At 43.3% G+C, this 16,977-nt stretch overlaps 1 protein-coding gene across 3 annotated transcripts in view; it reads right to left on the reverse strand.

The window, feature by feature from the left end:
* The window catches only part of LOC144892887 (uncharacterized), a 310,345-nt gene that overhangs the window by 215,849 nt on the left and 77,519 nt on the right, over window positions 1-16,977 (reverse strand). The window contains exon 4 of one of the 3 annotated variants that reach the window (XM_078781253.1): window positions 16,511-16,605. The exons of the other annotated variants lie outside the window; for them this stretch is intronic. The gene's annotated coding sequence lies outside the window, so the exon portion shown is untranslated. The remainder of the gene's footprint in view (window positions 1-16,510; window positions 16,606-16,977) is intronic. 3 annotated transcript variants of the gene reach the window in all.

The raw sequence follows: 16,977 nt of genomic DNA on the forward strand, positions 1-16,977 counted from the left end.
TTAGCTGGTCGTGTGCTCGCTTGGATGTGAAGATCCAGGATAACTTAGCTGGTCGTGTGTTCCCTTGGATGTGAAGATCCAGAATAGCTTAGCTGGTCGTGTGTTCCCTTGGATGTGAAGATCCAGAATAGCTTAGCTGGTCGTGTGCTCCCTTGGATGTGAAGATCCAGGATAGCTTAGCTGGTCGTGTGTTCCCTTGGATGTGAAGATCCAGAATAGCTTAGCTGGTCGTGTGTTCCCTTGGATGTGAAGATCCAGAATAGCTTAGCTGGTCGTGTGTTCCCTTGGATGTGAAGACCCAGGATAGCTTAGCTGGTCGTGTGCTCCCTTGGATGTGAAGACCCAGGATAGCTTAGCTGGTCGTGTGCTCCCTTGGATGTGAAGACCCAGGATAGCTTAGCTGGTCATGTGTTCCCTTGGATGTGAAGATCCAGAATAGCTTAGCTGGTCGTGTGTTCCCTTGGATGTGAAGACCCAGGATAGCTTAGCTGGTCGTGTGCTCCCTTGGATGTGAAGACCCAGGATAGCTTAGCTGGTCGTGTGCTCCCTTGGATGTGAAGACCCAGGATAGCTTAGCTGGTCGTGTGCTCCCTTGGATGTGAAGACCCAGGATAGCTTAGCTGGTCGTGTGTTCCCTTGGATGTGAAGATCCAGAATAGCTTAGCTGGTCGTGTGCTCCCTTGGATGTGAAGACCCAGGATAGCTTAGCTGGTCGTGTGTTCCCTTGGATGTGAAGATCCAGAATAGCTTAGCTGGTCGTGTGTTCCCTTGGATGTGAAGATCCAGAATAGCTTAGCTGGTCGTGTGTTCCCTTGGATGTGAAGACCCAGGATAGCTTAGCTGGTCGTGTGTTCCCTTGGATGTGAAGATCCAGAATAGCTTAGCTGGTCGTGTGTTCCCTTGGATGTGAAGACCCAGGATAGCTTAGCTGGTCGTGTGCTCCCTTGGATGTGAAGACCCAGGATAGCTTAGCTGGTCGTGTGTTCCCTTGGATGTGAAGATCCAGAATAGCTTAGCTGGTCGTGTGTTCCCTTGGATGTGAAGATCCAGAATAGCTTAGCTGGTCGTGTGTTCCCTTGGATGTGAAGATCCAGAATAGCTTAGCTGGTCGTGTGTTCCCTTGGATGTGAAGACCCAGGATAGCTTAGCTGGTCGTGTGCTCCCTTGGATGTGAAGACCCAGGATAGCTTAGCTGGTCGTGTGTTCCCTTGGATGTGAAGATCCAGAATAGCTTAGCTGGTCGAGTGTTCCCTTGGATGTGAAGATCCAGAATAGCTTAGCTGGTCGTGTGTTCCCTTGGATGTGAAGACCCAGGATAGCTTAGCTGGTCGTGTGCTCCCTTGGATGTGAAGACCCAGGATAGCTTAGCTGGTCGTGTGTTCCCTTGGATGTGAAGACCCAGGATAGCTTAGCTGGTCGTGTGCTCCCTTGGATGTGAAGACCCAGGATAGCTTAGCTGGTCGTGTGTTCCCTTGGATGTGAAGACCCAGGATAGCTTAGCTGGTCGTGTGCTCCCTTGGATGTGAAGATCGAGGATAGCTTAGCTGGTCGTGTGTTCCCTTGGATGTGAAGACCCAGGATAGCTTAGCTGGTCGTGTGTTCCCTTGGATGTGAAGACCCAGGATAGCTTAGCTGGTCGTGTGCTCCCTTGGATGTGAAGATCGAGGATAGCTTAGCTGGCCGCGTGTTCCCTTGGATGTGAAGACCCAGGATAGCTTAGCTGGTCGTGTGTTCCCTTGGATGTGAAGACCCAGGATAGCTTAGCTGGTCGTGTGCCCCTATCCGAGATCGCTGGTACTCAATCTCCTCTTCCCAATCAAAAAATAACAATAAAGGATTTCCTCGAACTGCCCTGATCAGTGTCGGGTCAGCAGAGGACACTACATCTCAGAATAAACTGACCGTTTAATATTTCCCCCCTTTTAAATCTTAAACAAAAATGTGAACCAAGTCGTCATGAGTATGTGCTGTGTTATTATAATGTTTCGCAATGGAACTCAGTCCATTTTTAGAAAGCATATCGAAAGGATGGACAGTTCATTTCCATGTGAATGACTTGGATGGATTTTTCAATGTTCTGATACATCGATGGCTTTTCTGATACATATGTAGATGCCTTTCTTAGGAAAGATGTTAATGACCTCAGCACATTCTCCACCACAGCAGGATTCTTGGAGATTATTTGCCACTATCTTGGGAAGGGTAACGGTTTCTGGGTCAAGGCTTTGTTGGGTGTTCTGTGTAAAAGTTGTGCTTGGGAGCATAATCGTGACATCAATAAAATGGCTTCTCCAAGTGAAGCCATCTGATGTTTTAGAATGTGGAGGAAAGGAAGGATGGAGGGAGAAGGTTACTTAGAATGAAGGATGAAGGATACTCAAGGATGATGAAGGATATAATGAAGGATGAAGGATACTTTCCTTCCTTACTCATCTGTTACATTATTTTGTAGAAAAAGGGGGTTCTTCGTTTATATGGAGGGAGAAGGTTTTATACAGTCACGTGAAAAAGTAAGTACACCCCATGTAAAGTTTTGACTTTTTCAACATATTTCAACACACAGCTATTTGATCTTCATTTCAACAATATTGATAGATAAAGGTGATATAACATAACAAATATCATGAAACATTTACATTTTGTAGTCCATTGTATAATTTAAATAAACATAAATGTAAATTTCGCATGTGGAAAAAGTAAGTACACCCTTGACTCTTATAGGTGGTATTGCTCCCTTTGGCAGAAACAACCTCAAGTAGGCGTTTCTTATAACTGTCTACCAGTGTCTGACATCGACTGGGAGAAATTTTTGCCCACTCCTCCATGCAGAATTCTTTCAGCTGTGGGATGTTTGAGGGGTTTCTTGCATGCACAGCTCGTTTCAAATCCCCCCACAACATCTCGATGGGATTTAGATCCGGGCTTTGACTTGGCCATTCCAGAACCCTCCATTTCTTTCTTTTCAGCCATTTCTTGGTGGATTTACTGGTATGTTTAGGGTCATTGTCACATTGCAAGGTCCACCTAAAAGTTGAGCTTCAACTTTCCGACAGATGTCCTTACATTATCCTCAAGCACCCTCTGGTACAATGAAGAATTCATCGTCGATTCTATGATGGTGCGCTGCCCAGGCCCTGATGCAGCAAAGCTGCCCCAAACCATAATATTTCCACGACCATGCTTTACAGTTGGTATCAGGTTCATGTGGTCAAATGCTGTCTTTGGTTTTCGCCAAACATGTCTTCTGGTACTGTGGCCAAATAGCTGTCCAGAGCACATTGTTCCAGAAATGCTGGTCTTTGCCCAGGTGCTCATTGGCAAGCTTTAGTCTTGCCCTGATGTTCTTTCTGGACAGCAAAGGTTTCCTCCTGGCACACCTCCCATGTAGATCAAATTTGTGCAGCCTCTTTCCAATGGTCGACTCGTGCACTTTGACATCAACAGTGGCAAGAGCTACCTGTAGATCACGTGATGACATTCTGGGGTTCATCGAGACTTCTTTCAGTATATTGCGGTCTGCTCTCGGGCTGAACTTGCTGGAGCGGCCTGGCCTGAACAAGTTGGGAGTTGTTTGGAATCTTCTCCACTTGTAGATGATCTTCCGGACAGTCGAATGATTGATTTCAAATTGTTCGGAGATCTTTTTAAATCCCTTGCCAGACTCGTAGGCATCTATAACCTTCTTTCTGAAGGCCTCAGAGAGCTCTTTTGATCTAGGCATGGTGACGCCGCACACTTCAACAACAAAGAGCAAACCAAACTAAATGTCTGAGGTTTAAATAAGACAGGTTCCTCCAAGATCTCTTCTAACGATGTTCTATTGTTCTACTCATTTGCACCTGAGCTGGTGCACCTGATTCTAATTTTAGGTATTTGAAGTAGTGATAAATGTCGGGGTGTACTTACTTTTTCCACAAATGCAAAATTTCCATTTATGTTTATTTAAATTATACAATGGACTACAAAATGTAAATGTTTCATGATATTTGTTATATTATATCACCTTTATCTTTCAATATTGTTGAAATGAAGATCAAATAGCTGTATGTTGAAATATGTTGAAAAAGTCAAAACTTTACATGGGGTGTACTTACTTTTTCACGTGACTGTATATACAGTGTCTATAGAAAGTCTGCACCCCCTTTCAAAATTTTCACCTTTTGTTTCCTTTTCGCCTGGAATGAAATTGCATTAAATCAGACTTTTTCACCTTTATTTACACATCATAACCCACAACTTCCAAGTGGAAAACAAATTATATAAATTTCAGAAAATTAATTAGAAATACAAAACTAGATTAGCTTGGTTGGATAAGTGTCCACCCCCCTTATAATAGCAATGGTAAATTAACTCAGGTGTAGCCAATTACCTTCAAAATCACACACAAAGTATATTGGCGTCCACTTGTGTTAAATTGAAGTGATTCTGATCATTTCAGAATAAAATCTGCTGTTCCTGTGGGTTTCCTCGACTGGGTCGTGCATTTCACAGCAAAGACTCAACCATGAGCACCAAGGAGCTTTCAAAAGACCTCCAGGATAAAGTTGTGGAAAGGGACAGATCAAAGGATGGGTACAAAAATATTTCAAAGACCTTGAATATCCCTTGGAGCACAGTCAAGACAATCATTAAGAAGTGGAAGGTGTTTGGTACCAACAAGACCCTGCCGAGATGAGGTTGTCCCTCCAAACTGGATGACAAAGCAAGGAGGAAACTGATCAGAGAGGCCACCAAGGGGCCAATGGCAACTTTGAAAGAGCTACAGGCCTTTATGGCAAAGACTAGTCACTGTGTGGATGTGACAACAATATCCCAAGGATTCCTCAAGTCTGGTCTGCACAAGAAGGGAGCCATTTCTCAAAAGAGCCCACCTTGAGTTTCATCTGAGGTATGCAAAAAACACTTTTCTGAAGCCATGAGGCAAAAAGTTTTGTGGTCTGATGAAACTAAGATGGAACTTTTTGGCCTAAATGAAAAACGTTACATTTGGCGCAAATCCAACACAGGACATCGCCCAAAGAACACCATCCCTACTGTGAAGCATGGTGGTGGCAGCATCATGTTATGGGGATGTTTCTAATCAGGAAGGGACTGGGGCACTTGTCAGGAAAATAGGGAAAATGGAAGGAGTAAAATACAGAAAAACCCTGGAGGAAAACCCGCTGCCCTCTGCAAGAAAGCTGAAATTGGGACAGAAGTTCATCTTTCAGCATGACAATGATACGAGGCATGCAGCCAAAGCTACACTGGAGTGGCCAAGGGACAAAAAGGTAAATGTCCTTGAGTGGTCCAGTCAGATACTCTAGTTTTGTATTTTTTATTAATTTTCTGAAATTTGTGGAATTTGTTTGCCGATGTGTTGGTTGATTGACTTCTCACAGAAACTGGGCCTCGATTATCTTGCTGATCACCCTTGATGAGCCTATGCCAAGGATGGAGGTGTGATTCCGTGTGTGTGTATGTGTGCGTGTGCGTGTGTGTGTGTGTGTGTTTGTGTGCATGTGTGTGTATGTGTGTGCGTGTGTGTGTGTAACCTATATGACATAGAAACAAACTATAAACTAGAAAGCATCTGAAAATGCAAAACCTGTCCACGTCCATTTGTATTTAGACATCTACTTCTTCTTCCGTATGCTCAAAATAACGAAAACAGTTAAAAACAAGTCAGGAGACGACGATGGTTCACGAGCGAGCGGTATTCAATGACATAGGACGGACTATAACCGAAACAGGCCCGGACTGGGGGGTCGGGGGCCCACGTGGCAGGTGTCGGCCCCCGACATGCGGTGTACATGCCTATTTACAAAGGGCCCCAATGCGCTGCGTGCGCAGGCCTTTAAGAGCCATCTGTACGTCAGTGTGTGTGGTGCTGGCCTGGAAATGAGATAGAAAATAATGTATAATCAGTTATGAGGTTAGTTAGCTACACAATACCGAAAATTCGGTTCGATTTCGACAACTTTGAAAATTTGACCTTTGTGACCTTGAAATGTCAAAACGAAGGTTACTGACCTTGAAATGATACAAAATAATGTATAATCAGTTATGAGGTTAGTTAGCTACACAATACCGAAAATTCAGTTAGATTCCGACAACTTTGAAAATTTGACCTTTGTGACCTTCAAAGGTCAAAGATTCTAAAATTTGTTGGAAAACTTGTATTTCATGATGTATGTGATAATATAAGATCATGTACGACATTTCACCCGATCAGGAAGCGAACAATGTAATAAAACCATCAAAAATCGACTTTTCTAAATTTTGTGACCTCGTGACCTTGACGCGAAAATGAAAAATCGAGCTCCGTGGGGCTAGACACATGACATTGGCCTAACCAAATATTGAAACCCCTGTCAGATTCCACCAACTCCCTCGGAGAAGATGTAGCTTGAAATTGATTACCCCCTAAAAAGACATCTTTTTCGGGCGTGGCTCCACCCACAATGGGCGCAACACGCCCACTCTAGGCAGGACACAACTAGATCATATCAACCTCCCACCCAAGTTTCATCAAGATCGGATGATATCATCGGGTAGTTATGCTGCGGACAGACAGACAGACAGACAGACAGACAGACACACACCCATGACGAATATAGTGGTCACTGTTTGATAACTCGTGAACCAAAAAATAAAAAATAAAAATTTATGATTTTATGCAGTCTTGACCTGAGAGGTTTATATCTTCTTTTTTTGTATACAGAGAAAAGACTCGTGTAGGAGCTAACATTACACACGAGAAAAGGCACAGACCCATAAAACATACAATAAATAAAGGGAGTGGGAGACAAGAGGCGGATGGTGAGGAAAACATACAAGCACAACAGTGGAGAATAGGGACGTCGGTAGATGGGAGATCTGTGGAAAAGAGAGGGCCGGTGATGGGAGGGGGAGGGGGGGGGGAGGGATGGGGTACATGGTAAAAAACAAATTGATACGACCAGGCATTTCAGGAAAAAAAAGTTGGAGAATGAAAGAGCTGGATTTGGGGTGTTTAATTGGGGGTAGAAAAGATCAAGGTGTTGGATGGGGGAAGATATGAGATGGTGGTGAACAGCTGTTTTAAAGACCTGGAGGGTGGAGTGGGATTGAAGAGAGTGTGGGAGTTTGTTCCAGAGGCGGGAGAAAAGAGGAATGAAGGAGTGAAGGTGAGCAGAGAGTCTTGATTTTGGCAGTTTAACCATAAGAGGGTTGCAGGCATATATTGTGCGACCTGAAGGAATATTGGGGGGACAGAGCCCAGAGAGAGCTGGGGGAGCAAGGCCGGAGAGGAGTCGGTAGAAGACAGAAGGACCACCAACCTGCCTGCGGTGAGTGAGTGAGTGAAAGGCCCTCGGAGTTAGCTTCATCGCGGGAGATTCCAATGATTCGGAAAGCTTTGGTTTCAACAGCGTGAAGCCGAGCGAGGTGTGAGGCAGGAGCACCAGCACAGAGGGGAGAGCAGTACTCCATTGAGCTGCGGATGAAAGCCTTGTATGTGGTGAGGAGCTCAGGTGTGCCAAGGAAGGACTTCACACGACGGAGATTGCCCTGTCGGTGACTGGCTTTGGAGGCCAGCTTGGAAATGTGGTTTTCCCAAGAAAGATCATGGCCGAAAGTCAGACCCAAAAGCTTGAGTGACACAACTTCTTGGAGAGGATTGTTGAGAAAGTAGATGGAAGGGTTTTCCAGTCGGTCCTTTCGGAGAGACATCGTAAGAGTGTGAGATTTGTCAGGATTGAAAGACATGTTCCACTTGTTTGCCCAGTCTGTGATTTTGTCCAGGTCTGCAGGGAGTGAGGAGGCTGCAGACTGCCGATCTGAGGGATGAGGAATGGAGCGACAGAGAGTAGAGTCATCAGCAAAGAGATAGAGAGGATTTTCAAGAGTCAGAGATCATTGATGAAGACCAGCAAAAGCACAGGGCCCAGAACACTGTGTGTGTGTGTGTGTGTGTGTGTGTGTGTGTGTGTGTGTGTGTGTGTGTGTGTGTGTGTGAGATATATATATATATATATAGACACGAACACATATGCACACAACACACACACACACACACAACACACACACAACACACACACACACACATACACACACACATACACACACACACACACAGAAGTGATTACAAAACCCAGTTTTATGCTGTGCAGGGGACGGGCTAATGACATATGAAAGCATAATTCATCATGTTTTGTTCATATTTATGTTGTTATTGTTATTGTTAAATCCACAATTCCCCTGGGTTTCTTGATTAGTTGCCATTTGCTGATGAGGACACTTATCCATCAGTGGTAACGTGAACAACCACAATAACCGTATTTAGGGGAAAGAAACCCCTCGAAAGTCCCGCAACATGGAGGACCCTCTCCAAGAATCAATGTCTGGTGTTCTCTTAGGGAGGATCCCATAATTGGTTCTTTCTTTATTTTGGAAGAAGTCAACGGTGAATATTACTTTGCAATGTTGTAAAATGTGCTTGTTCTCGAACTAAGACGATTAAATGTTTCACACATCACCTTGTACCAGCAAGACCTTGTGCCAGCAAGACATTGTGCCAGCAAGACCTTGTACCTTGTGCCAGCAAGACCTTGTGCCAGCAAGACCTTGTGCCAGCAAGACCTTGTGCCAGCAAGACCTTGTACCAGCAAGACCTTGTGCCAGCAAGACCTTGTACCAGCAAGACCTTGTACCAGCAAGACCTTGTGCCAGCAAGACCTTGTGCCAGCAAGACCTTGTGCCAGCAAGACCTTGTGCCAGCAAGACCTTGTGCCAGCAAGACCTTGTACCTTGTGCCAGCAAGACCTTGTACCTTGTGCCAGCAAGACCTTGTGCCAGCAAGACCTTGTGCCAGCAAGACCTTGTGCCAGCAAGACCTTGTACCAGCAAGACCTTGTGCCAGCAAGACCTTGTACCAGCAAGACCTTGTGCCAGCAAGACCTTGTGCCAGCAAGACCTTGTACCTTGTGCCAGCAAGACCTTGTGCCAGCAAGACCTTGTGCCAGCAAGACCTTGTGCCAGCAAGACCTTGTACCAGCAAGACCTTGTGCCAGCAAGACCTTGTACCAGCAAGACCTTGTACCAGCAAGACCTTGTGCCAGCAAGACCTTGTGCCAGCAAGACCTTGTGCCAGCAAGACCTAGTGCCAGCAAGACCTTGTGCCAGCAAGACCTTGTACCAGCAAGACCTTGTGCCAGCAAGACCTTGTGCCAGCAAGCCCTTGTGCCAGCAAGACCTTGTGCCAGCAAGACCTTGTGCCAGCAAGACCTTGTGCCAGCAAGACCTTGTACCAGCAAGATGAGGCTCCCTGACCCTGTTCTTCGATTGTGCAGCGGATCTTGAATGAGGTCTTCCCAGCCAAGTGGAGTGGTACACGTGGACCATTTGCTTGGTCACATCGTTCACCTGACTTACCCCCATTGGACTACATTTGATGGGGCTATGTAAAACTGCTGTTTACTATTCAAAACAACATTCTTCTTGAGACGAATTTAGAGCTACCATCACAAATGCAATTCATGACATCAGCAGCAACTGGAGAATGTTTTCAAGAAGTTCAAAAATCGGATTGAACAATGCAATACAAAAGATGGCGGTTATGTTGAAGCTTTTAAAATTTTAAAGGGTTTATTACAATCTTTATGAATTTTGCTTCCATGAGCAATTCATCGTTTGTTTCCATCATGTGCACATCAAAAGTTATAAAAGTTCAAAGTTGCACAAGACTGAGAGACAGCAACACCACCTTTGGGACAGGGAAGGGTTTTTCAAAACAAAATAAAACAAGGAGATAGACAGAGGAATCAAAAACACTGTGAGAAAAAAACACCACCCAGGTACATTCATCGAACCCTGTCTCGAGAAACCCAATCGCAGCAGAAAGACCAACCGCACCAACACAAACGGTGGCAGCACCAGACACATACAAACACACCTTTGAAACCACAAACCGCATGCTACATCAGTACAATGTTAACATCACCCACAAACCGCATGCTGCATCAGTACAATGTTAACATCACCCACAAACCATAAACTACATCAGTACAATGTTAACATCACCCACAAACCAAAAACTACATCAGTACAATGTTAACATCACCCACAAACCACAAACTACATCAGTACAATGTTAACATCACCCACAAACCAAAAACTACATCAGTACAATGTTAACATCACCCACAAACCACAAACTACATCAGTACAATGTTAACATCACCCACAAACCGCATGCTGCATCAGTACAATGTTAACATCACCCACAAACCAAAAACTACATCAGTACAATGTTAACATCACCCACAAACCAAAAACTACATCAGTACAATGTTAACATCACCCACAAACCACAAACTACATCAGTACAATGTTAACATCACCCACAAACCAAAAACTACATCAGTACAATGTTAACATCCCCACAAACCAAAAACTACATCAGTACAATGTTAACATCACCCACAAACCACAAACCAAACACCGCATACTACATCAGTACAATGTTAACATCACCCACAAACCACAAACCACAAACTGCATACTACATCAGTACAATGTTAACATCACCCACAAACCACAAACTGCATACTACATCAGTACAATGTTAACATCACCCACAAACCACAAACCGCATACTACATCAATCAGTACAATGTTAACATCACCCACAAACCACAAACCGCATACTACATCAGTACAATGTTAACATCACCCACAAACCACAAACTGCATACCACATCAGTAAAGATGGTGAAACCAAACATTCAAACGTTTAACCACAAACGGCCAAACGAATAGCAAAGTGCTGACTCCATCCTGGCACAGGCTCATCAAGGGTCAGAGGCCTGGGTTCTGAGAAGCCAATCTTCACTTGCATCGTCATCGACTTGCACATCAACAAAGAAGATCATCGACTTGCACATCAACAGAGAAGATCATCGACTTGCACATCAACAGAGAAGATTATTGAGTTGCACATCAACAGAGAAGATCATAGACTTGCACATCAACAGTGAAGATCATCGACTTGCACATCAACAGAGAAGATCATAGACTTGCCCATCAACAGAGAAGATTATTGAGTTGCACATCAACAGAGAAGATCATAGACTTGCACATCAACAGTGAAGATCATCGACTTGCACATCAACAGAGAAGATCATCGACTTGCACATCAACAGAGAAGATTATTGAGTTGCACATCAACAGAGAAGATCATAGACTTGCACATCAACAGTGAAGATCATCGACTTGCACATCAACAGAGAAGATCATCGACTTGCACATCAACAGAGAAGATTATTGAGTTGCACATCAACAGAGAAGATCATAGACTTGCACATCAACAGTGAAGATCATAGACTTGCACATCAACAGTGAAGATCATCGACTTGCACATCAACAGTGAAGATCATCGACTTGCACATCAACAGAGAAGATCATAGACTTGCCCATCAACAGTGAAGATCATAGACTTGCACATCAACAGAGAAGATTATTGAGTTGCACATCAATAGAGAAGGTCATCGACTTGCACATCAACAGAGAAGATCATAGACTTTCACATCAACAGAGAAGATCATAGACTTGCACATCAACAGAGAAGATCATAGACTTGCACATCAACAGAGAAGATCATCGACTTTCACATCAACAGAGAAGATCATCGACTTGCACATCAACAGAGAAGATAATTGACTTTCACATCAACAGCGAAGATCATCGACTTGCACATCAACAGCGAAGATCATCGACTTGCACATCAGCAGAGAAGTTCATCACCTTGCACATCAATAGAGAAGGTCATCGACTTGCACATCAACAGAGAAGATCATCGACTTTCACATCAACAGAGAAGATCATCGACTTGCACATCAATAGAGAAGGTCATCGACTTGCACATCAATAGAGAAGGTCATCGACTTGCACATCAACAGAGAAGGTCATCGACTTGCACATCAACAGAGAAGGTCATCGACTTGCACATCAACAGAGAAGGTCATCGACTTGCACAACAGAGAAGGTCATCGACTTGCACATCAATAGAGAAGGTCATCGACTTGCACATCGACAGAGAAGGTCATCGACTTGCACATCAATAGAGAAGGTCATCGACTTGCACATCAATAGAGAAGGTCATCGACTTGCACATCAACAGAGAAGGTCATCGACTTGCACATCAATAGAGAAGGTCATCGACTTGCACATCAATAGAGAAGGTCATCGACTTGCACATCAACAGAGAAGGTCATCGACTTGCACATCAACAGAGAAGGTCATCGACTTGCACATCAATAGAGAAGGTCATCGACTTGCACATCAATAGAGAAGGTCATCGACTTGCACATCAACAGAGAAGGTCATCGACTTGCACATCAACAGAGAAGGTCATCGACTTGCACATCAATAGAGAAGGTCATCGACTTGCACATCAATAGAGAAGGTCATCGACTTGCACATCAACAGAGAAGGTCATCGACTTCAACATCAACAGAGAAGGTCATCGACTTGCACATCGACAGAGAAGATCATCGACTTGCACATCAACAGAGAAGATCATCGACTTGCACATCGACAGAGAAGATCATCGACTTGCACATCGACAGAGAAGATCATCGACTTGCACATCAACAGAGAAGATCATCGACTTGCACATCAACAGAGAAGATCATCAACTTGCCCATCAACAGAGAAGATCATCGACTTGCACATCGACAGAGAAGATCATCGACTTGCACATCAACAGAGAAGATCATCGACTTGCACATCGACAGAGAAGATCATCGAGTTGCACATAAACAGAGAAGATCATCGACTTGCACATCGACAGAGAAGATCATCGACTTGCACATCAACAGAGAAGATCATCGACTTTCACATCAACAGAGAAGATCATCGACTTGCACATAAACAGAGAATATCATCGACTTGCACATCGACAGAGAAGATCATCGAGTTGCACATCAACAGAGATCATCGACTTGAATATAAACAGAGAAGATCATCGACTTGCACATCGACAGAGAAGATCATCGACTTGAATATAAACAGAGAAGATCATCGACTTGCACATCAACAGAGAAGATCATCGACTTGCACATCAACAGAGAAGATCATCGACTTGCACATCGACAGAGAAGATCATCGAGTTGCACATAAACAGAGAAGATCATCGACTTGCACATCGACAGAGAAGATCATCGACTTGCACATCAACAGAGAAGATCATCGACTTTCACATCAACAGAGAAGATCATCGAGTTGCACATCGACAGAGAAGATCATCGACTTGCACATCAACAGAGAAGATCATCGACTTGCACATCGACAGAGAAGATCATCGACTTGCACATCAACAGAGAAGATCATCGACTTTCACATCAACAGAGAAGATCATCGACTTGCACATCGACAGAGAAGATCATCGACTTGCACATCAACAGAGAAGATCATCGACTTGCACATCGACAGAGAAGATCATCGAGTTGCACATCGACAGAGAAGATCATCGACTTGCACATCAACAGAGAAGATCATCGACTTGCACATCAACAGAGAAGATCATCGAGTTGCACATCGACAGAGAAGATCATCGACTTGCACATCAACAGAGAAGATCATCGACTTGCACATCGACAGAGAAGATCATCGAGTTGCACATAAACAGAGAAGATCATCGACTTGCACATCGACAGAGAAGATCATCGACTTGCACATCAACAGAGAAGATCATCGACTTGCACATCGACAGAGAAGATCATCGAGTTGCACATAAACAGAGAAGATCATCGACTTGCACATCGACAGAGAAGATCATCGACTTTCACATCGACAGAGAAGATCATCGAGTTGCACATAAACAGAGAAGATCATCGACTTTCACATCGACAGAGAAGATCATCGACTTGCACATCAACAGAGATCATCGACTTGAATATAAACAGAGAAGATCATCGACTTGCACATCAACAGAGTAGATCATCGAGTTGCACATAAACAGAGAAGATCATCGAGTTGCACATCAACAGAGTAGATCATCGACTTGCACATAAACAGAGAAGATCATCGAGTTGCACATCAACAGAGAAGATCATCGACTTGCACATCAACAGAGTAGATCATCGAGTTGCACATAAACAGAGAAGATCATCGAGTTGCACATCAACAGAGTAGATCATCGAGTTGCACATAAACAGAGTAGATCATCGACTTGCACATCAACAGAGTAGATCATCGACTTGCACATAAACAGAGAAGATCATCGACTTGTACATCAACAGAGTAGATCATCGACTTGTACATCAACAGAGTAGATCATCGACTTGCACATCAACAGAGTAGATCATCGACTTGCACATAAACAGAGTAGATCATCGAGTTGCACATAAACAGAGAAGATCATCGAGTTGCACATAAACAGAGTAGATCATCGACTTGCACATAAACAGAGAAGATCATCGACTTGTACATCAACAGAGTAGATCATCGACTTGTACATCAACAGAGTAGATCATCGACTTGCACATCAACAGAGTAGATCATCGACTTGCACATAAACAGAGTAGATCATCGACTTGCACATAAACAGAGTAGATCATCGACTTGTACATCAACAGAGTAGATCATCGAGTTGCACATAAACAGAGAAGATCATCGAGTTGCACATAAACAGAGTAGATCATCGACTTGCACATCAACAGAGTAGATCATCGACTTGCACATCAACAGAGTAGATCATCGAGTTGCACATCAACAGAGTAGATCATCGACTTGTACATCAACAGAGTAGATCATCGAGTTGCACATCAACAGAGAAGATCATCGACTTGCACATCGACAGAGAAGATCATCGACTTGCACATCAACAGAGACGATCATCGACTTGTACATCAATAGAGAAGATCATCGACTTGTACATCAACAGAGAAGATAATCGACTTTCACATGGACAGAGAAGATCATCAACTTGCACATAAACAGAGAAGATCATCGAGTTGCACATCAACAGAGAAGATCATCGAGTTGCACATCAACAGAGAAGATCATCGACTTGTACATCAACAGAGAAGATCATCGACTTGTACATCAACAGAGAAGATCATCGAGTTGCACATCAACAGAGAAGATCATCGACTTGTACATCAACAGAGAAGATCATCGACTTGTACATCAACAGAGAAGATCATCGAGTTGCACATCAACAGAGAAGATCATCGACTTGTACATCAACAGAGAAGATCATCGACTTGTACATCAACAGAGAAGATCATCGAGTTGCACATCAACAGAGAAGATCATCGACTTGTACATCAACAGAGAAGATCATCGACTTGTACATCAACAGAGAAGATCATCGAGTTGCACATCAACAGAGAAGATCATCGACTTGTACATCAACAGAGAAGATCATCGACTTGTACATCAACAGAGAAGATCATCGAGTTGCACATCAACAGAGAAGATCATCGACTTGTACATCAACAGAGAAGATCATCGACTTGTACATCAACAGAGAAGATCATCGAGTTGCACATCAACAGAGAAGATCATCGACTTGTACATCAACAGAGAAGATCATCGACTTGCACATCAACAGAGAAGATCATTGACTTGCACATCGACAGAGAAGATCATCGACTTGTACATCAACAGAGAAGATCATCGACTTGTACATCAACAGAGAAGATCATCGACTTGTACATCAACAGAGAAGATCATCGAGTTGCACATCAACAGAGAAGATCATCGACTTGTACATCAACAGAGAAGATCATCGACTTTCACATCGACAGAGAAGATCATTGACTTGCACATCGACAGAGAAGATCATCGACTTGCACATCGACAGAGAAGATCATCGAGTTGCACATCAACAGAGAAGATCATCGAGTTGCACATCAATAGAGTAGATCATCAACTTGCACATCAACAGAGAAGATCATCGAGTTGCACATCAACAGAGTAGATCATCAACTTGCACATCAACAGAGAAGATCATCGAGTTGCACATCAACAGAGTAGATCATCAACTTGCACATCAACAGAGAAGATCATCGAGTTGCACATCAACAGATAAGATAATCGACTTGCACTTCAACAAAGAAGAGCATTAACTTGCACATCAACAAAGAAGATAATCGACTTGCACATCAACAAAGAAGAGCATTAACTTGCACATCAACAGAGAAGATCATTGAGTTGCACAATAATGTAATGCACAATAATGCACATAATGTAATGCACAATAATGTAATGCACAATAATGCACATAATGTAATGCACAATAATGTAATGCACAATAATGTAATGCACAATAATGTAATGCACAATAATGTAATGCACAATAATGTAATGCACAATAATGTAATGCACAATAATGTAATGCACAATAATGCACAATAATGTAATGCACAATAATGCACAATAATGTAATGCACAATAATGTAATGCACAATAATGCACAATAATGTAATGCACAATAATGCACAATAATGTAATGTGAATGACATTCAAACCAGATTCCATGCACCTCAAACCAGGCAGTTTCAGTCTAGGAAGGATGAAGGCCTTCCTTAGCTCATGTTGAGGGGTGTTTGACATCTTCACCATGCTAGTGAGTGCAGGCTGGTGAGAGTGAGCAGCCATGAGTATTGAACCCACACCATTTGTTGGACAAATATCAAAAACAGTCAATCAGAATTGCCAATTCACCTTTTTTTTAAACAAGGAAAAACTTTAAATATCACCATTTCACTTCCTCAACCATGTCATCTCTTACTTCAGGCTGCATCGTTTGACCCCATTTGTGACCTGTAAGTGGATATTTTTCATATGCATGGTAACTGGAGATAAGTGTTAAAGGAGGGAGAACACTACATATTGATGGCAGGCTTAGGGGCCATCCGGTCTAGTTAGGAGGTCATACTGGAGCAAAGAAATCTGGCTTCCGTGGTGTCTGGACACCTGCCTCCAAAAACAAACAGCAAAGTATGGCAG

This window comes from Myxine glutinosa, chromosome 7 (genome assembly GCF_964187855.1).
Source record: "Myxine glutinosa chromosome 7, kmMyxGlut1.1, whole genome shotgun sequence".
Classification (NCBI taxonomy): Eukaryota; Metazoa; Chordata; class Myxini; order Myxiniformes; family Myxinidae; genus Myxine; species Myxine glutinosa.